This window comes from Ranitomeya imitator, chromosome 9 (assembly GCF_032444005.1).
Source record: "Ranitomeya imitator isolate aRanImi1 chromosome 9, aRanImi1.pri, whole genome shotgun sequence".
NCBI lineage: Eukaryota > Metazoa > Chordata > Amphibia > Anura > Dendrobatidae > Ranitomeya > Ranitomeya imitator.
In genome coordinates this window covers 43,512,906-43,534,157 of record NC_091290.1, presented here as the reverse complement: position 1 = coordinate 43,534,157, position 21,252 = coordinate 43,512,906, and the positions used below count along the sequence as shown (strand labels likewise).

General features: G+C 41.9%; 1 protein-coding gene across 4 annotated transcripts in view; it reads left to right on the top strand.

Moving 5' to 3' along the window:
* LOC138648573 (4-galactosyl-N-acetylglucosaminide 3-alpha-L-fucosyltransferase FUT6-like) overlaps positions 1–21,252 on the top strand; it is a 79,754-nt gene that overhangs the window by 43,068 nt on the left and 15,434 nt on the right. Inside the window, exons 1-2 of one of the 4 annotated variants that reach the window (XM_069738356.1) lie at positions 8,113–8,132; positions 15,924–16,640. The exons of 1 other annotated variant lie outside the window; for it this stretch is intronic. The gene's annotated coding sequence lies outside the window, so the exon portion shown is untranslated. Of the gene's footprint in view, positions 1–8,112; positions 8,133–8,918; positions 8,997–14,185; positions 14,397–15,923; positions 16,641–21,252 lie in introns of those variants that run through there. 2 more of the 4 variants (XM_069738354.1, XM_069738353.1) reach the window with 2 other exon arrangements.

The following is a 21,252-nucleotide window of genomic DNA, read 5'->3' as shown; positions in this document are numbered from 1 at the left end:
ATCAGTACTGCTGAAGCTCTGTTTTTTTCACTCTGCTCTTATGCAGTACAATGACCTAAAATTTCATCATTTCTGCTGCATTTTGCAGGAGTCAGTCTGGGGTATGATGATGTGGGATTTTGGCTCAAAAAATTGATGGGCATGCAAATTTATTTTGTCCACCATAAGATGTACTATATTGTCGCTGAAAAAGAATTTGAAAAAGCCAATTTCAGCAAGGCCTGTAATGTCAAATTGGATTCCTGAAATCTTGAATAACAGGCCAATAATTTTTTTTGGGAGTGGGTGGAGTCCATAGGGGATCGATTGCTGAAGAGTTTGCCTCGGTCCCAGGGTGCCTTGCTGTGGGTCCCTCCTCACTAAATAAGGAGGAGAAAGAAAAATGGAGGAATGTGGGGATCTTCATTTCCCTCTCCGTGGGTGGAACCATAATAACACCCTGGCGGCAGGCGCGTTGTCTGGGTATTATGTTTGACTCCATTCTCTCTCGCCCTGATCTACTCCTGCCTGGACTACTGCAACGCTCTATTAATTGGCCTCACCGTTACTCAACTTTCCCCTCTCCAGTCTTTCCTTAATGCAGCTGCCAGGGTTGTCCATCTAGCTAATCGGTATTCAGACGTGTCTGCTCTTCCCAAGTAATTACACTGGCTGCCCATTCATTATAAAATCCAATTCAAAGTACTTGTTCTCACCCACAAAGCTCTCCACAGTGCGGCACCCCATTACATCTCCTCCCTCATTTCTGTCTATCGGACTTACCGACCACTGCACTCTGCAAACGACTTTTGACTAACCTCTGCACTAATTCGTACCTCCCACTCCCAACTCCAAGACTTCTCCCATGCTGAGCCAATCTTCTGGAATGCTCTACCCCAAGATATTAGGACCATCCACAATTTGCATAGTATTAGGCACTCCCTCAAAACACATTTGTTCAGAGCGGCCTATCACATTCCCTAATCAAAGACATTTTATGTTTGTGTGTGTAGCCCATTGACTATCTCCATCTATCCCCCACCCCCTGAAGAGGGCTGGACCATCACTGTAAATACACACCTGTACCTTGTATCTCATCCAACTCATTGTAGATTGTAAGCTCTCACGAGCAGGGTCATATTATTTTGCTTTAATTACCGTATTGTTCACCACAGACACTTGGACAAGTAGACATGGACAGGTACGTTACATGTCAGTGACTGGGTACTGGGTAACTACGGTGACATCAGGAGAAGGGGCTGCTGTCCAAGGCTTGCCGTTCCCACGAGTTGCTCATCGATCCTCTGTATCTAGAGGTTCCTCCACTGCTTCTGCCTCCTCAACCTCCTCTCGGTCCTCCACCTGCACCCAAAGCCTGTCTGGTAATGCCACCCGCATTGTAACTGCGCAGAAGGAATACTACACACATCCTCACTATGCTGTCACCAGGACTCAACGGCATCAGGCAGTGTTTACATTGAAATGTCTGGGAAATGTGAGTCACACAGCTGAAGAGTTGTGGTCAGCTCTGGAGACCGAGTTCCATCAATGGTTGTCTCCACTCAACCTGCAGCCATGGAAGGCTGTGTGCGACAATGCTGCAAACCTGGGTGCGGCCCTTCGCCGGGGCAATGTCACACACGTGCCTTGTATGGCTCACGTTTTGAACCTGGTTGTCCAGCAATTTTTATCCCACTATCCCGGACTAGATGGGCTTCTGCAGAGGGCACGGTCGCTGTGTGCTCACTTCCGCCATTCGCATCCCGCAGCTCAACGACTTACATCTCTACAGAAGTCGTTGGGTCTGCCAGTTCACCGGCTGAAATTCGATGTGCCCACACGGTGGAATTCAACTCTGGACATGTTGCAGCAACTGTGGCAGCAACGACGAGCCCTGGTGCAATATGTTATGGCGTATAGCCTGGGCCAACGAGATCAAGAGGTGGGGCAAATCATGCTGCAGGAGTGGTCTCAGATCAGGGACCTATGCACCCTTCTGCATAGTTTTGAAATAGCAATAAACATGTTTAGTGCTGACGATGCCATTATCAGCATGACCATTTCGGTGATTTACATGCTGGAGCACACCTTACACAGTGTTCGGAGTCAGGTGGTGGTACAAGAAGAGGAGGAGGAACAGGAGGAGTCATATGCGGAAGGGATAATATCTTCAAGGTCAAGAAAGTTGGCAGCACCAAGGCGGCTGGCATTGGAGGCTGGGGGAGAGGGATTACCGAGGGCGCATGGTAGCAGCCAAACTGTTGAGGAAGGTGCAGGAGGTGAGGAAGAAGTGGAGGACGAACTGGCGCTGGGCATGGAAGACTCATCAGATGAGGGAGACCTTGATCAAATTTATGTTGTGCGAGGTTGGGGGGAGAGGGCAGATGAAAGAAGCATGATTCTCGCCACCACCAAGACAACAAAAACTTGGTCCTCCTGGATGCGCAAGACACATGAGTGCCTTCTTGCTACACTACCTGCAACATGACCCTCAGATTGTCAGAATCCAAATTAATGCCGACTAATGGGTTGCCACACTTTAGATCCCCGGTACAAAAGCAAATTTGGCGAAATAATTCCTGCCATAGAAAGGGATTCACGCATGCAGGAGTATCAGCAGAGACTGTTACAGAATCTAACATCTGCTATTCCACAAAACACCAGTGGTGCACGTAGTAAATCTCTGAGTTCTAACTTGCCAACCGTGGGACTATCGAGTCATCACTCAAACCGTAACAGTAACATCGTATCTGGTGGTAACAGCAATTTTTTACAATCGTTTCAAGATTTTTTTAGACCATCCTTTGCAAGGCCACAGGAGACAAGAAGTCTGATGCACAGCCAATGCCTAGAGAGGATGGTACAAGAGTATCTCCAAGTTAACATCGATGCCATGACTGTGGAACTGGACCCTTGCTCATTTTGGGCTTCCAATCTTGAAAAATGGCCTGAGCTCGCCACTCATGCCTTGGAGATCTTGTCGTGCCCAGTAGCCAGCGTTCTCTCTGAACGTGTGTTCAGCGCTGCTGTGGTGTGCTGATAGATAAGCGCACACGGCTGTCCAGTGACAATGTAGACAGACTAACGTTCATCAAGATGAACAAATCCTGGATCCACAAGGACTTTTCTACCCCTGTGTCATCTTGGGGAGACAAAAAGCTTGATGATTTTTTAAAATCACCTCACCAACCTTTTTAAAAAACTCTGCCAAAATTGATGCCACTTAAGTAGTGTCTGTGGCCGAATTTTTGGAAAAAATGGAGACTCTTTATTTAGTCCCCTTGCTGAGTTTTACATGACGTTGCCATCGTCAATTCCAGGTGGGTGGGGTAGTCTGCAGAGTTGTTTACTCATACTATGGCCTGGGATTCAGAGGTCTGCTCCAAAGCTTCATTGTCTGCTAGTCAGCAGAGTAGCCCAGCCACCCACCACCTGTTTACCTAAGTACTATTTTTAACGGCATCTAGCCCAGGAAATCCTTTTGGGCCTAGTAGAATTTAGTGCTACTCAGCAGTGTACCCCACCCATGAAGCAAGCTACACCGCCTGTTTACCTAACTACTATTTTGTAACGGCATCTAGCCCAGGAAATCCTTTTGGGCCTAGTAGAATTTAGTGCTACTCAGCAGCGTATCCCACCCATGAAGCAAGCTACACCGCCTGTTTACCTTTCTACTATTTTGTAACAGCATCTAGCCCAGGAAATCCTTTTGGGCCTAGTAGAATTTAGTGCTATATCTGCAGCGTACCCCAACCATGAAGCAAGCTACACCACCTGTTTACCTAAGTACTATTTTGTAACGGCATCTAGCCCAGGAAATCCTTTTGGGCCTAGTAGAATTTGGTGCTACTCAGCAGCGTACTTCACCCATGAAGCAAGCTACACCGCCTTCTTTCTTTCTCAATCTAACCCCTTGGCTCTGGGGTGTCCACTCTCCCTCCAGCTCTCTCCTTCTCACAGGTGAGCTACCGCGTGTTTTCACACTGTGGCGAATTTTTTGGGCCCAGGCATAAGAAGTCGTCGAGGTAATGGATAATATGTGCCGCCTTACAAACGTCCATGACAACACATTCAAGGAAGCAACTAAACGCCTCAAATAGTGAGCAGGATATGGAGCACCCCATGGGCAAACAGCGATCTATGTAGTATGCTCCTTCACAGAAGCAGCCCAATGGGAGGACACTATTCGGAGGCACAGGTGTTAACCGGTACGCCCCCTCAATGTCTGTTTTGACCATTAGGGTGCCCCTTACCAACTTCTTGACCCGCCTGATTGCCTCATCAAAGGAGGTACAGCACATAGTACTGTACTTGGTTCCACGTCGATGTTGTCGTTTACTGACCTGCCCCTTTGGATATGACAATTGATGGATTAGTCTGAATGTATTGGGTTCATTTTTTGGCACAACTCCCATCGGGGGTACCACTACGTCTTCTAAGGAAAGTGTTCTGAATGGACCCGCCGCCATTCTATCTAAAGATATTTATTTATTTATTTTTTTTGTCAAGACCTCTGGGTGTTGGTAGAGTGAGTTTAGATTTTTACTCCAGTCTTTCTTGATTTTAGAAGGGCATGACATGCCTATATCTGTGTCTCCTCCTCCTTTTACTCCTCCACCTCTTTTCTTTTCGCATGACTATATGTAGTTGTGACTTTTCCATGTGTTTGTGTTGTGTCTTCTGAGCAGTTTGTCAGCTTTTAGACACCTTTTAAGGTGTTTTCTATGTGTTTGTGTTTGCCTGCCATTGGTTTCAATGGGGTTCGACGGTGTTTGTCGAACGTTCGAAGAACATTCATCGAACACGTCCCAGTTCGACGAACCGAACCGAACCCGAACACTAGGGAGGTGGCTCAACACTAGTGTTCAATAGTTATTTCACCCGCTGTACATTAAGTTCCCTCCAAATGCTGTTGAGGGATTGTTCCTGGAAAGAAAATGGCTGGTATTGCTCTTTAACAAATGTGTTGTATACCAATATAAGACACAAATTGAAATTAGGTATACAATACCATACAATATTCCTTACAGTGAATCTGTCATCAGGCTTTTGCTACCACACCTGAGAGCAGCTTGATTTGTGGGCAGAGATCATGATTAGAGCAATGTGTACCTATAAATGGTGCCAAACTTACTGACTGTGCACGTGTTCTGGCAAGAATGTGTGGATTCAATATCATTAGTGTGGCTTACCTCCTCATGAGGAAAGAATCTGTGCTGAAGAAACCTTTAATCCAAACACACCACACAGAAGTGACCCTTGGATAAAAAAAAAGATACATATATCCATGCCAGGCATACACAGCTATGGGGGTCAAGCAGGCTCCATCATTGTTTTTACTTTGTCAAGGGAACACAACTTTGCTGCCTCCAGTCATCAGCAGAATTACAATTATGTTTATACAAGGCCATTACACACCGACTGCAGGTAGCGTATGGCTTCAGGGGTACGGTGTACAGAGCAAGAGGAACAGAGCTATTAAATTTTACATTTACTCCAGAAAGAAAGGCAGTGTTTATAAACAATGTAAAAGATAATACATAATGGGAACAAAACAGTACAATACATACAATATACAGCTCTGGCAAAAATTAACCCAATCTCCAGACCTGCACCACATTGAAAACCTCTGGAATGTAATCAAGAGGATTATGGATAGTCACAAGCCATCAAACAAAGAAGAACTGCTTACATTTTTGCGCCAGGAACAAAAACAATTTACATTTTGCTCAAAATTATACCTATGAAGAGAAAAATCAGACAAACTGAACATTTTGAAGTGGTCTCTCAATTTTTGCCAGCGCTGTGTATACAAATACATAAAATAAAAGGGCTAACAAAAGAAACTTACTAAACCTGGTCATAGAAATGGATCAGAGCTTAGCGGAGAGAAGCACAATTGATTTGGAAAATGGACATTCACACAACTATGTCTTCCCAGAATGACAAAGACCCAAACCCAGTTTCTGATTTTTATGAGCTCTAAGTTACAACCACACATCTCCCCTTGATAACCTCATGTGGGGTCTATGGGAAGAGCTCGGCCTTAAAAAATGTTATGAGATCCCCAACTTAGAGGATATCTTTGCCCCTGGGGATTCCACGAGGGAGATATCGTTGTCATATTTTTTATCCTGATTTTACCTTTACATAGAGACTAAATGTAACCTGGTTTGCATAATCTATCCGACCTTTATGAAAGGAAGCTCTAGGCCTAAGAAAGCATACTTCTCCTCCTGGTTGTCATTTTAAAAGAACAGATCTTCCTGTTTAATTACATGGCCACTGCAAGAGGTCTCTGCCTCAGAAGAGGCTAAAGTGTTATCGCTTTCCCCATTTTCCTTTTTTTATTTAGTTTTTCTCGCGAAGTAGACCTTCACATATGTTCAATGTGAAGGTCTACTTCATGAGATTGAATTGTCAGCTCTTCACCTTTCTCTTTCATTTCATTTTTCTCTCTATAACAATCGATGAAACAAAAACTAAGAAATAAGCACAGATAGGTATTAGTGACAAACCAATCTTTTCAAATTCAAAGTTATCAACTTTGGCATATTTTTTTAAAATTTGATTTGCAGTAAAATGATTTGCCATGAATCACACAATTACAAAGCCTCCAAAATGTATAACACTCTGAGATCTCCTAGGACTTTACTAAACACTTTTCAGTCCAAAAATTATCCCTTTTAGTTTTTTGTGATCAGGCAGACCATTCTATCACTGCCTAAAAGTCCTAGAGCAAGACTATATAGAACTGAGAGTCATCAGTGGTTGTTAACTTTTAATGGTACAAAGCACTACGGACTCTCAGTTCTAAATACTTTTCTATCTATTGGCTAACATGGTACCAAGATATATATTTTTCCTAGTGCAAGACTAAAAATTCCAGGAAAAGGGACTTATGAAGAAGTCCATGCCAATCTTGATTGACCATGCATTCTATAAATGATATAAGCATAGTCTTGGATTTGATGACAACCACCAATTCTTGTGTCACTGACACTGTGTGTCCTATCAACCTACTTTCTGTGCCTAACACAGTGTTCAGACCATGGGAACCATGTGAGTTTGTGACAAAAAAAAATTACCTTACAACAGCCTTTTATGTTCTCAGTCCTGGAAACAGGCCGGATCCTGTGCAGGGTTCTACTGGGAAATTTCACGCCAGTTGAAATAAACATTTTTTTTGCGAAAAATGAATTTGATTAAAGAAATTTGCAGTCTTGCCAGACCAAGAATTTTTGGTCATGATTCATCAAAGTAATTTCGGCAATTGCTTTGAAAAGTCGCAAAATGTTGCCAAAACAGACTTTTTTGTGTCTCATGATATTTTCAGGACAGTTTCTTTTAGCTCCACCAAAAATGGACATAGCTGGGGAGGTACGGTGGCGTGACACCACAGTTGCGGCATTCCTTACTACAGAAATCTTTCTCCAGTTAGGGACTGATATAAGACTTGTGGTGTGGTGCACGGACCCACCCGCCAATTATCAGACACTCCTGATTCATGAATTGCCGATCTTGATGAATCGGGGACTTCATATTTGTAATGTTGTAATTTGTGATGAGGAAATATACCTGGCTACAATTGTACAGTCAGGCTCCGATTCATCCTGTCCGTGGTTTTGGCAGCATCAACCAGCTGTCTGGCCAGCATGAATTATATGACAGGTTCCCTTTAATGGAAATGTTTTCTTTTGATTTGTTTTGCATGTTTATCTTGCTGCGGTCGATGTACACTCTTGTAAATTCAACTGCACTATACCTTATTAAAATAGCCAAATGAAGTTTTCATTGCTGCCTAAGTCTTTAGAAACTAAGAATTTTTATGACTTTTTAAAGGGAATCTGCAGGAAGATCAACCCTCCTAAGCCATCTATATGGGCATGTAGGTCATAGAAAGTTTAAAATGTCTGTGATAATTGGTCTGATGTCGGATCCCTGTGTACGGACTGGTAACACAGCTCCTCACCAGAGCATGACAGCTTCATGGAAATATATGAAGTAGTCACGCTCGGGTCAGGAGATGTGCGGCCATTCCATGTATTGGTTTACAACATCGGACCGATTATCACGGACATTTGAAAGGGCCGTAAAAAGATCATACCTTGATACCTGCAATCCGATGTTTTATTCCAAAGAAAGCCACACAGGTAATAACCACTTTCAATTAAAATAAACTCTGGAGGCAGATTCTCAGGGAGATCTATATCAGACCCATAGATATTAATAGCTCATTTACATTTTAATAAAATTTCTTTTTAACTAAGTATTTATTTAACTGAAATAAGACATCAGATCACAGATAGCAAAGTATCAGTTTATTAAACTTTCTGCACGCCTGTATAGGTTTGATCCTACTGACAGATTCCTTTTACGGCTAGCTAGTCATACAAGTGAGATAACAATCAGGTGAATGCTTAATTAACTTTCTGCTATTTGTTCTGGTTCTAACATAAATATGCACACCTTGCTTGAGGTTTCCAAGTTCAGCTATTGTGTCATGTACAGTCGTGGCCAAAAGTTTTGAGACTAAGAATTACTGCCTTACTGCTGTAGAAAATAAGTTAAAAAATGAAGGTAAATAAATAAATTGGACAGTTCGTGTGAGCCCAACAGCCAGCGACAAGGCGTAAATCTTGGCCAATTTATGCTCTAAGTTCATTTTTTAACTTATTTTCTACAGTAGTAATGCAATTCCACTTTCATATATTTAATGTTTACATGCTATAGCGTGCAGCTTTAATTTGTTAATTAATTTAATAATTTAATATGCTTTGCTTACATAGCGCTATCTTATTCCGCAGCGCTTTACAGAAATTATCATCATTGTCCACAATGGGGCTCACAATCTAAATTCCTTATCAGTATGTCTTTTGAGCTCGGGAGAATACCGGAGAACCAGGAGAAAACCCACGCAAACACGGGGAGAACATACAAATTCCTTGTTAGTTACATATAGCGTGTCTTTCTTAGCTTGCACCTGTTCACATTTGTCTTTCTGTTTGGAAGTGATGGTCAGTATTCTGAGAAAAGTTTTGAGACTGACACAATGTTTGGATTTCACAAACTTTTGCTGCTTCAGTGGTTTTAGATCTTTTAGTCAGATGTTTCTATGCTTATTGAAGTACAATTATCAGCATTTCTTAAGTTTTTAAACTTTTGATGACAAGTACAGTGACAATCGAAAGGGTTACAATGTTTTGAACTTTTGACTTTCAGGCTCCATATCTCACCATCCATTACTTCTTTGAATGTGAGACCACCATTATTTTATAGACAATCATCTTGACTATCTCATACATGCATTTGACTTGAAACTATGCAGCATATAATTAGTTATGCAGATTCCTGTCATGTCACTGCATTGCAGTTTTGCTCCTGGTGGTGGAAAAATAATAGCTCAGTGTGTTATTAGGTTGATTCTCAAGCGGAAGGTCACTGGTTTGAATCAAGGAGCAGCCATGAAGAAGATTTCCCATCAAAAGAGAAACAGCGTCATGATTCATGTGAGTGCCATGACAGTTGGAAGAATACGAAATGAAGGACATCCGTCCATTCAAAAGGTGAATCTCCAGGCAAAATATCAGAGTCAACAAGTTGCAAAATGATCTGGAAGAAACAAGGGAAAAGAGGATAATGGATCGAGAAATTAAAGGAACTGTCAAGATCGGTGGAGGAAGCCTGATGATAGGAGGTTGTTTCAAAGCCAAAGGTGTTGGATATGTGACCAGGATTGATTGTGGTCTCAATGCTGATCTACATGTGATTATCCTACAAGACCAGTTATTATTATTATTATTATACATTTTTATAGCGCCATTTATTCCATGGCGCTTTACATGTGAATACGGGCAAATATAGACAAATACATTAAACATGAGCAGATAACAAGGCACACGAGTACATAAGGAGGGAGGACCCTGCCCGCGAGGGCTCACAGTCTGCAGGGGATGGATGAGGATACACTAGGAGAGGGAAGAGCTGGCTGTACGGCTGTTCAGTAGGTAGGCCAGTTACTTCGTACACTCGAGTACAACCCCTGGCAAAAATTATGGAATCACCGGCCTTGGAGGATGTTCATTCAGTTGTTTAATTTTGTAGAAAAAAAGCAGATCACAGACATGGCACCAAACTAAAGTCATTTCAAATGGCAACTTTCTGGCTTTAAGAAACACTAAAAGAAATCAAGAACAAAAAATGTGGTAGTCAGTAATGGTTACTTTTTTTAACCAAGCATAGGGGATAAATTATGGAATCACTCAATGCTGAGGAAAATATTATGGATTCATGAAAAACAAACAAACAAACAAAAAAACACTCCAATGCATCACTAGTATTTTGTTGCAGCACCTCTGGTTTTTATTGCAGCTTGCAGTCTCTGAGGCATGGACTTACTGAGTGTAAACAGTCTCTTCATCTATCTGGCTCCAACTTTCTCTGATTGCTGTTGCCAGATCAGCTTTGCAGGTTGGATTCTTGTCATGGACCATTTTCTTCAACTTCCACCAAAGATTTTCAATTGGATTGAGATCCGGACTATTTGCAGGCCATGACATTGACCTTATGTGTCTTTTTTCAAGGAATGTTTTCACAGATTTTGCTCTATGGCAGGATGCATTATCATCTTGAAAAATTATTTCATCATCCCCAAACATCCTTTCAATTGATGGAATAAGAAAAGTGTCCAAAATATCAACATAAACTTGTGCATTTATTGAAGATGTAATAACAGCTATCTCCCCAGTGCCTCTACCTGACATGCAGCCCCATATCATCAATGACTGAGGAAATTTGCATGTTCTCTTCAGACAGTCATCTTTATAAATTTCATTAGAACGGCACCAAACAAAAGTTCCAGCATCACCACCTTGCCCAATGCAGATTCGCGATTCATCACTGAATAAGACTTGCATCCAGTCATCCACAGTCCACGATTGCTTTTCCTTAGCCCATTGTAACCTTGTTTTTTCTGTTCAGGTGTTAATGATGGCTTTCGTTTAGCTTTTCTGTATGTAAATCCCATTTCCTTTTGCAGTTTCTTATAGTTCGGTCACAGAGGTTGACTCAAGTTTCCACACATTCGTTACTCATATGTTTTATTGTGCATTTCCTGTTTTGGAGACATATTGCTTTAAGTTTCCGGTCTTGACACTTTGATGTCTTCCTTGGTCTACCAGTATGTTTGCCTTCAACAACCTTCCCATGTTGTTTGTATTTGGTGCAGATTTTAGACACAGCTGACTGTGAATAACCAACATCTTTTGCAACATTTCGTGATGATTTGCCCTATTTTAAGAGTTTGATAATCCTCTCCTTTGCTTCAATTGACATCTCTCATGTTGGAGCCATGATTCATGTCAGTCCACTTGGTGCAACAGCTCTCCAAGGTGTGATCACTTTTTTTTAGATGCAGACTAATGAGCAGATCTAATTTGATGCAGGTGTTGTTTTGAGGTATGAAAATTTACAGGGTGATTCCATAATTTTTTCCTCAGAATTGAGTGATTCCATAATTTTTCCCCTATGCTTGGTTAAAAAAGTAACCAATACTGACGACCACATTTTTTGTTCTTGATATCTTTTGGTGTTTCTTAAAGCCAGAAAGTTGCCATTTGAAATGACTTTAGTTTTGTGCCATGTCTGTGATCGGCTTTTTTTCTACAAAATTAAACAACTGAATGAACATCCTCCAAGGCAGGAGATTGCATAATTTTTGCCAGGGGTTGTGCTATGGGTATGAAAAGAACGACATATTGTTCCACAGGACAACAACCCAAAGCATACATTGAGATTGGCAGATAAATGGTTCGATGAAGTAGAGGCTCTGGATTGGTCCCCAGATCACAACCCAATCGAAAACTTTTGGGTAGAGTTGAAGAAAAAACTCTACATACCCAAGTGAATCGATCAGTATGCACCAACTTTTGGAGTGTGTAGTAGACACATGAGATCAGATTTTGGTCAAAACATGCTTGAATCTGATCGAGAGCATGCCCAGAAGTATCAGGCAGTGCTGAAAGCCAAAGGCGGATTTACAAAATACTAATAAACTTATTTAAAAAAATTGATTTTTATGAGCAAAACAGTAATAATGCAGTGATTTGACAAGAATCTGCATAACTAATCATGTGCTAAATAGTTGCAAGTCAAATTTATGTTTGAGATAGCCAAGATGATTGTATATGAAATGATGGTAGTTTCAATTTCGAAGCAGTAGTGGATGGTGATATATGGAGCCTGAAAGTCAAAAGTTCAAAACATTGTTACCCTTTTGCTTGTCACTGTCAATCAAGTTTATGCAAATACGGTATATACTCGAGTATAAGCCGACCCGAGTATAAGCTGACCCCCCTAATTTTGCCACAAAAAACTGGGAAAACTTATTGACTCGAGTATAAACCTAGGGTGGAAAATGCAGCAGCTACCGGTGAATTTCAAAAATAAAAATAGATGCTCCATACCGTTCATTATGGCCCCATAGCTGTGCCATATAGTGCTCTGCACCGTTCATTATTGCCCCATAGATGTACCATAGAAAGCTGTGCCATATAGTGCTCTGCACCGTTCATTATTGCCCCATAGCTGTGCCATATAGTGCTCTGCGCCGTTCATTATTGCCCCATAGATGTGCCATATAGTGCTCTGCACCGTTTATTATTTCCCCATAGCTGTGCCATATAGTGCCCTGTGCCGTTCATTATTGCCCCATAGCTGCCATATAGTGCTCTGCGCCATTCATTATTGCCCCATAGCTGCCATATAGTGCTCTGCGCCGTTCATTATTGCCCCATAGCTGCCATATAGTGCTCTGCACCGTTCATTATTGCCCCATAGCTGTGCCATAGAAAGCTGTGCCATTGCTGCTGCTGCTGCAATAAAAAAAAAATGCCATACTCGCCTCTCTTGCTTGCAGCTCCCAGCGTCCGGTCCCGGCGTCTCTCCGCACTGACTGATCAGGCAGAGGGCGCCGCACACACTATATGCATCATCGCGCCCTCTGACCTGAACAGTCAGAGCAAGAGGACGCGAAGACAGAGCGGCACCCGGCGTGTGGAACGTGGACAGGTGAATATTACATACTTACCTGCTCTCGGCGTCCCGCTCCCTCTGCCTGTCACACGGTCTTCGGTGCCGCAGCCTCTTCCTCTATCAGCGGTCACCGGCACCGCTGATTAGAGAAGTGAATATGCGGCTCCACCCCTATGGGAGGTGGAGCCGCATATTCATTTCTCTTATGAGCGGTCCCACGTGACCGCTGAACAGGGGAAGAGCTGCAGCACCGAAGACCGTGTGACAGGCAGAGGGAGCTTCAGGATCGCCGGGACTAGGTAAGTATACCTCAGCGCCCTCACCCCCTCACCCGCCGACCCTGCCAGCCACCGTGACTCAAGTATAAGCCGAGAGGGGCACTTTCAGCCCAAAATTTTGGGCTGAAAATCTCGGCTTATACTCGAGTATATACGGTACTTAATAATTACAGTGTTGTTGAACCTTATTTTTCAAAACTGCTGCAATTGTCCTTGACATTCTGGATATCAGTTTCTACCTATTAGTTTTTGTAGTTTATAGCAATTTTTCTGTCCAGCCACTGTTTGAGGATTTACTACAAATTCTTAATTAGTATGAGATTTGGGGAGTTTTCTGGCCATAGAACAAAAATGTCAATGTTTTTTTCATTGAACCACTTGGTTATCAATTTTGCCATGTGGCATGGTCTCCATCAGGCTGGAAAAAAAGCATGGTTCATCACCAAATTGCCCTTGGATCATTGGGAGAAGTTGGTCTTGGAGGATAATTAGATTCCATTCTTCATTCATGGCAGTGTTCTTAAGCAAAATTATGAATGAGCCTTCTCCATGGATGAAAAGCCCCCACACCTGAATAGTCTCAGGTTCGTTTCATGTTAGCATGACATTGGACCCACATTTTCTTCTCCAGACAATCATTCTTCCACTGTAAATGTTGAATCGTTACATAAACTGGATGCACTTTTTAACAAAAGTTTAAAGACTTATGAAATGTTTAGAATTGTACTTCAATAACAATAGAAACATCTGACTAAAAGAGCTTAAACATTGAAAAACAAAATTGATGTCATGACTGTATATATGCTTAAAGGGTTATTCTCAAGTTCTTTAATGAGAAAAATTGCAAAGTGTTTGTAAAACCAATGAAATTTACTTATATCCGCTTTACTCTCAAGAATTTGGGAAGCACAGGGCCCAATGGGATGATGATACACCTGTCCAGCAACTCAATTTAAAAAATGGAGGAATAGGGAACCGTTGGCTCTGTGTACTACCATCAAGCCTGAGTGTAGCAGTTGTGATAACGTCACTAGATCATTCCTACCGCATGGCGGTTCAGTCCACACACAGCACAGACCAGAGAAGCACATCGGTGGCATGGTTGAGGTGAGCAGTTTTTTTTCATCATTAGTACTTGGGGAAACTATGAGTTTCATCATATTTTGTTTCTTGCTGAAGGAGCATAAAACTATGTGGGATGCTGTGGGGATATCATGCAGTATGAAAAGCTATGCCATCATACTGTGTGGGGAGCTGAGGTAACATCATACTCTATGTGGAAAGCTGTGGTAACATATTGTCTGGGGAGCTGTGGGGACATAATACTAAGTGAGGTGCTGTGGCATCATGCTGTGTTAGGAGCTCTGGGGGTGTAATACTATATGTGGGGAGCTGTGGGGTTATACAGTATGGGGAGCTGTGGCATCACACTGTGTGGGGAACTGTGAGGACATCATACTATATGGGGACTGTGTGGGATTATACTGTGTGTGAGCTATAATGACCATCATTCTGTTCAAGGGATCATGGGGCATCATACTCTTTGGTGGAGCTGTTGGAGCATTATACTGTGTGTGTGTGTGTGTGTGTGTGTGTGTGTGAGAGAGCTGTGAAAACATCATTGTGGGTGGGTGCGATGTTGATCAAGGTGCAAGGACTGAATAACAGGAACAGTACAATATACAGCTGTATATAAACTTTACAAAAAGCAGTAAATCGTGTAGTTGTGATTGGTTGCTTTAGATAAGAATACATGTTATAATAAACCCTAACTTAACTTGTACTAGCAGTAGCAGTGAGACATCATACTTCATTTTGCTTAATATTAAGCTTTAAAATTGATATTAATATAAAATAATAAGATAATATTAATATTGAGCAGAATTAATTACAGCCTATAAGTTCAGCCCCCCCCCCCCCACAATAGAAATTGTCTCTCACTTGGTTCCCGATGAAAATGAATCACCCCCTGCTGTAGAGGAAGTGATGCAACAATGCCGCTTAGACGAACTGTCAATCATTCAGGAGCTCACTGCCTCTCAAGCAAGCAGTAACCCTGGAGGTTGGGGAGCCTTGCCCCCCTAAATATTAAACATGAAAATAACCTTTTAAGTAACAATTGTTTAGGAGATTGCTATCTGGCGCCTCTTGGATCTGCTGAATATCTGAAGGATTAAAGAGCATATGTTATAATTTCTTATAAAGCCTAAATGAAATTTTATGAGATCATTTAAATGGCCTTTATTCACATCCTTTGGCAGGTTTTCCAAACCCAATATTCCCTGTCAGGGTATGGACAACCTAATATATGCCTATGATTCTTTTGAGTTTAGGTCAAGAAATCCACGCATCACATACATACTTGGTTCACGAATGTTGGATGTGTAAAAACAGCCTTATGTTTTCTTCACTTATGTAAAAAACTCCAGGAGCCATCATATAAAGTACGCAACTGGACCCCGTCGAACTACATTGCGGTAAACTGATAGATTCTGCTGATGTGTCTGCTGTTTTTATTGGAACAATAATGCATTGCCATCAAACTTGAAATATGAAAATATTAATATATGTAATATAGCCAAAAAGCCACAGATATAAACATAGCTTCATTTTGTGTTATTATGGAACCCGTAGGAGGACCTATGAGGACTAAGAATCTAAGAGTACTTCAACCTACTCAAATCAATGATCACCCAAGATGTAGCAACGACACCATAAGTCAATAGAATAGCTATGGGCAAATCAACAATGAAGTCACTGGACAAGGTCTTCAAATCAAGGAACATTTCACTGGCGATGAAGACATGGCTCATACATAGTTTGGCCTTTTCTGTGGCAATATACGGATGCGAAATCTGGACGATAAAGAAACAAGACAGAAGAAGAATCAAAATGTGGTGTTGGGAAAGCATGTTATCAATATCCATGAATGGCAAGAAAAACAAACAAATACATTTTTGAAAAAATGAAGCCAGACATGTCGCTGGAAGCAAGGATCACCAAGCCATGACTTGCCTACTTTGGACATATCATAAGAACAGAGCAATCACTGGAGAAGAACATCATGGTTGGAAGAATTGAAGGAGCCAGCAACCCGATGGCTTGATATAATTAAAATAATGGTGGAGAAAACCCCTGTGGACCTATCTAGGCCTGCACAAGATCCATCTTTCTACAGTTCGTCCATCCCTCAAGTTGTCATGGCTCCAAATCGAGCGAAAAGTTGTTTAAGAAAAATAAAATAAAAAAGATCTAAAGTAGTATGTATCATAACAAGAAATATCACAGTATGTTGATGGCAAATGGTTCACAGATGAAACTATTTGAATTTGCAGAAAGGCTGATTAAAAGGTTTTTTTTAACACTGATAACAATAGATTTTTAGATAATTTACATGTTCCTATTAAACTATTGATTCTGACACGTCACATGCACCTTAAACAATAGGCGACTGTAACTTTTTCATCTACAATGCTTTTTTGAATAGAACACAACACAATGAATGTTTCTTAAGTCCCGTAAAGAATATTATGACCTATTGTTTAATTTTCAGGTGACACTTAAAAACTAAGGTAAATCTATCTGTAGTGACATTATACAGTAAAAAAAAAATGAGTTATTGCTACCATCCGTGCTTAACCTGGAACTTGAAACAGTATTGTTGACTGAAAAATTCCGCCGCTGCTGTGTGAGACCGGAATCGTGGGCAGAAAGCAGGATGTATCCCTGCAGCTCCGCTCTACTGCCATTTTCTCTTGCAGGCAGCAGAGCTGCAAGGATTGCTTCCTGCCCGCCGCACACGAGGGCAATCTGGCCATGGGCCTCGCAGAGCCTCAGGGTCGGATAAACTGGCCAGATTATTCTCATTATTTGCCACCCTGCAGGGGCTTCCTGGAGCCTCCGGGCTCCGATGCAGCCACATTGGTTGAACAGGCGGTATGTCTGCCCATGTATAGGAAGCTACTGTGGAACAAAAAATTCTGCCATATTGCCTATGAGTCTATGACACTATATTAAGAGAACATGTCTTTCATAAGGTGTTGTATGGGGGCACTACACATTTCATACCAAGTGTCTATGGCTCTGCAGTATGGTGTTGCAAAGGTTTCATGTGTCTGTAAGATTTAGGTGCTGGTTTGTAGGATGGAGTTGAATGGTAGACGGTCACAATGGCCCAATAAAACTTAGCTTAAAAATGTAAAGACTCTGCGGTTGCATCAATAATATGTTTCCAACCAGCAGAATTGTAAGGCTACAGTCTATCAGTATGAGGATGCATATTACTTGAATAGTTTCTCATTTGCTTGCTGCCAGGACAAGATATGAGGTTCAGTGTTCAGTACAAGGCAACTGTTCTGCAGTAAGCAAGGCACTTTACTCATACGGATACTCCGTAGAGGCTCAGTGTTTAGTAGCAGTGTGGAGAACCAGGTCACATCCAGTCCAGAGCTACATATGGTGCACACATTATCAACAACATTCTGCTACAGGGGTATTTGCTTCGATCCAGCTTTGCCTTCTAAAAGCTTGCACTCTAATGCCAAGGTCTACTTCACAGCTGCTCCAGGTTGTGGCAACGACAGGTCCAGACTGGATACCTTCAGAATCTGAAACCATTGCAGTATTCACAGTCATCTCCTTGTCACTACAGTCATGATGGCCACTACTCTTCATCGCTACTTGGAGACATCAGTTCTCTTGGTGGTTTGCCTTTGATCTACTCTCCTGATGAAGTGACTAGTCTCTCACAGTCTCATGAACATCATACTGCTGCCAGTGGCAGGGTCATTACAAAAGTAGATGCAGAAACTGCAGTTGCACCTGGTCCCTGAAGCTAAGTGGGGCCCAAAAGGTCTCTTTCACCTATACGTGAGGGTCATTTCTATCAAAGGGGTTGTTTGTTCTAAAATGATAAGTCTGCAGCGAGGCTGCACCCACTAGACAGGTTATGCCTGAGAGTATGCATATTGCAAACCTGGCCACCATTCCCGGGGCAAAGAACTGCAAATCCTTGCTGTACACTGTGCGTGCACTGGGAGGATACCCATGTCTGTGTTAGGGTGATCCAGGGCAGTAGTCATAGCTGAGAGCAATCCCTGTATCACACCCTGGCCTCGCCTCACAATAATGTCTTTCCTTCGGTGTACCTGTGTCCTGTGTCTCTGCGCTGTAAGGGTCCACCTTGGGCTTCCGTAGGCTCCTTATAGATGGTACCGCACAAAGGGAGACACAGTCTAGCTCAACTTTAACAACAACAGCTTTACTTGGTTCTGTACGCAGCACATCCATATTCTTTACAGCATGAACATCAGGTCTCACAGTACACGATTCTGTCTCTTTCCCTGCGTTCTTGTTCCTGTCACTAAGCTAGCTTCCGGGATGAACCATACCATCCAGTTCCTCAGTGTCCTTCCTGAAGACACAAAAGAGAATGGTAAAACCAAAAACACTCAGTTTGAAAAAATGTTTGCAGTAATCCGCAAGTGCTAGTAAAAGATGTAAATCTCTTTTGTGTCTTCAGGTTTCTTGGTGGTGTGTGAACATGTTCTTACAGACTTGTTCACTGTGCAAGTAGCCCATGTGTTCCTGTTTCCATGATTGTTCTCTTGTGTCTACAAGACTGGGGAGTTCCACCACTCCTCTTGGGCTAGCTGCACAAAAGCTGTTCTGCCCTGTATGCACACATGGATTTTTCCTCTCTGAACCCTGTTCACACAGGTAATATACAGATGATCAGGTTTTTAAATACATCAGATAGGGATTGCATACATTAGTTAGGACTGCTCTGATATGGGTATACCGTGAAGATTGGTAGAGCAGCTTAGTATACATTTTTTGCAAAAAACGTATCAACCAAATACCCTGTTATTTACATCTTTTACTAGCACTTGCGGATTACTGCAAACATTTTTTCAAACTGAGTGTTTTTGGTTTTACCATTCTCTTTTGTGTCTTCAGGTTTCTTGGTGGTGTGTGAACATGTTCTTACAGACTTGTTCACTGTGCAAGTAGCCCATGTGTTCCTGTTTCCATGATTGTTCTCTTGTGTCTACAAGACTGGGGAGTTCCACCACTCCTCTTGGGCTAGCTGCACAAAAGCTGTTCTGCCCTGTATGCACACATGGATTTTTCCTCTCTGAACCCTGTTCACACAGGTAATATACAGATGATCAGGTTTTTAAATACATCAGATAGGGATTGCATACATTAGTTAGGACTGCTCTGATATGGGTATACCGTGAAGATTGGTAGAGCAGCTTAGTATACATTTTTTGCAAAAAACGTATCAACCAAATACCCTGTTATTTACATCTTTTACTAGCACTTGCGGATTACTGCAAACATTTTTTCAAACTGAGTGTTTTTGGTTTTACCATTCTCTTTTGTGTCTTCAGGTTTCTTGGTGGTGTGTGAACATGTTCTTACAGACTTGTTCACTGTGCAAGTAGCCCATGTGTTCCTGTTTCCATGATTGTTCTCTTGTGTCTACAAGACTGGGGAGTTCCACCACTCCTCTTGGGCTAGCTGCACAAAAGCTGTTCTGCCCTGTATGCACACATGGATTTTTCCTCTCTGAACCCTGTTCACACAGGTAATATACAGATGATCAGGTTTTTAAATACATCAGATAGGGATTGCATACATTAGTTAGGACTGCTCTGATATGGGTATACCGTGAAGATTGGTAGAGCAGCTTAGTATACATTTTTTGCAAAAAACGTATCAACCAAATACCCTGTTATTTACATCTTTTACTAGCACTTGCGGATTACTGCAAACATTTTTTCAAACTGAGTGTTTTTGGTTTTACCATTCTCTTTTGTGTCTTCAGGTTTCTTGGTGGTGTGTGAACATGTTCTTACAGACTTGTTCACTGTGCAAGTAGCCCATGTGTTCCTGTTTCCATGATTGTTCTCTTGTGTCTACAAGACTGGGGAGTTCCACCACTCCTCTTGGGCTAGCTGCACAAAAGCTGTTCTGCCCTGTATGCACACATGGATTTTTCCTCTCTGAACCCTGTTCACACAGGTAATATACAGATGATCAGGTTTTTAAATACATCAGATAGGGATTGCATACATTAGTTAGGATTGCTCTGATATGGGTATACCGTGAAGATTGGTAGAGCAGCTTAGTATACATTTTTTGCAAAAAACGTATCAACCAAATACCCTGTTATTTACATCTTTTACTAGCACTTGCGGATTACTGCAAACATTTTTTCAAACTGAGTGTTTTTGGTTTTACCATTCTCTTTTGTGTCTTCAGGTTTCTTGGTGGTGTGTGAACATGTTCTTACAGACTTGTTCACTGTGCAAGTAGCCCATGTGTTCCTGTTTCCATGATTGTTCTCTTGTGTCTACAAGACTGGGGAGTTCCACCACTCCTCTTGGGCTAGCTGCACAAAAGCTGTTCTGCCCTGTATGCACACATGGATTTTTCCTCTCTGAACCCTGTTCACACAGGTAATATACAGATGATCAGGTTTTTAAATACATCAGATAGGGATTGCATACATTAGTTAGGACTGCTCTGATATGGGTATACCGTGAAGATTGGTAGAGCAGCTTAGTATACATTTTTTGCAAAAAACGTATCAACCAAATACCCTGTTATTTACATCTTTTACTAGCACTTGCGGATTACTGCAAACATTTTTTCAAACTGAGTGTTTTTGGTTTTACCATTCTCTTTTGTGTCTTCAGGTTTCTTGGTGGTGTGTGAACATGTTCTTACAGACTTGTTCACTGTGCAAGTAGCCCATGTGTTCCTGTTTCCATGATTGTTCTCTTGTGTCTACAAGACTGGGGAGTTCCACCACTCCTCTTGGGCTAGCTGCACAAAAGCTGTTCTGCCCTGTATGCACACATGGATTTTTCCTCTCTGAACCCTGTTCACACAGGTAATATACAGATGATCAGGTTTTTAAATACATCAGATAGGGATTGCATACATTAGTTAG